At 17.0% G+C, this 1116-nt stretch overlaps 3 annotated features.

Annotated features, from left to right (window-relative positions):
- Nucleotides 1-285: 285 nt before the first annotated feature.
- Nucleotides 286-307: a sequence feature (AT_rich).
- Nucleotides 308-416: 109 nt separating this feature from the next.
- Nucleotides 417-683: a sequence feature (AT_rich).
- A 138-nt stretch (nt 684-821) lies between these two features.
- Nucleotides 822-941: a sequence feature (AT_rich).
- Between the last annotated feature and the right edge of the window lie 175 nt (nt 942-1116).

Consider the following 1116-nt stretch of genomic DNA (forward strand, 5'->3'; position numbering starts at 1 on the left):
ATAAAAACTATTATTTTATTGATGCAAAATATTTTGCCCTTTTCTTTTTGGGGTTTTTTATTTAGATTCATTATTTCTTTGCTTATTTTGGTTCCCGTTTTTTCATTATCATAATGTTCATTAGCAATTCTTTTTTTTTAAAATAGACTCTTTAGTTTGACTATCTTGAATTTCATTATAAAGAGTTTGTTGAGGTAATTTAAATTCATTAACAATATTTGGTTTAACTAATAATACTCTTTAGTTATACTATGTTAGAGTGACATTATAAATGATCGTTTTAACATTATTAATATTTTAATTATTACTATGATAATTGACACAGAAATTGTATTTTTTGAATAAACTTTCATATGTTTATTATAATAAATAATAGATTTAGTAGTATTTCAAAGAATATTATTAGTTAATAGAAGATTTAATACTTTTTTAGTAATTAATATTTTGTTTATTTTTATTAATATATATATTTATATGAATATATTTGAAAAGTATCATTAAATGAAAATGAAATAAGAAGAAACAATTAATATAAAAATAAGATATCAAGATTCTTTAAATATATTCGTAATTTTTATATTTTTATCATTTATTTTCAAATAGTAGAATGTTTTTAATATGCTCAAATTTCTTAAATTATTTATGTAAAATAAAATTAATATAAATGAAATAAAACAATAAATGTTCTTAATGAATTATTTCTTTATTGTTCAATTAGACAATAAAATGATTAAAAAATTGGTTCATGATTAAATTTAGTAACTCTTTTCTTGTATTCACAATTTAGTACTATTATATATTCTCATTAACAAAACAATCTGAATATTAAAAATATGTTTTATTAATGATTTGAGTATATTTATAAGTTATTATAAAACTCAAAATGAATAAACTTCATAAATATGATATTAATATTTTTAAGTGATTAAATTTATTTATTTGAAATTTGATTTGCTACTTATTTTGTTTTTTGACGTTTTATTTATCAAAATTATTCATTTTTTATTTCTTCAAAATCAAATTGATGATTTGTGGTTCTTTGAAGAAGATAAAATTTTATTTAGTTATATATTGGTTGAAATTATTAATGGATCGATTTTGTGGTTATAGAAGTTA

This window comes from Entamoeba dispar, genomic scaffold (assembly GCF_000209125.1).
Source record: "Entamoeba dispar SAW760 scf_1105229460145 genomic scaffold, whole genome shotgun sequence".
NCBI classification, from domain to species: domain Eukaryota; phylum Evosea; order Mastigamoebida; family Endamoebidae; genus Entamoeba; species Entamoeba dispar.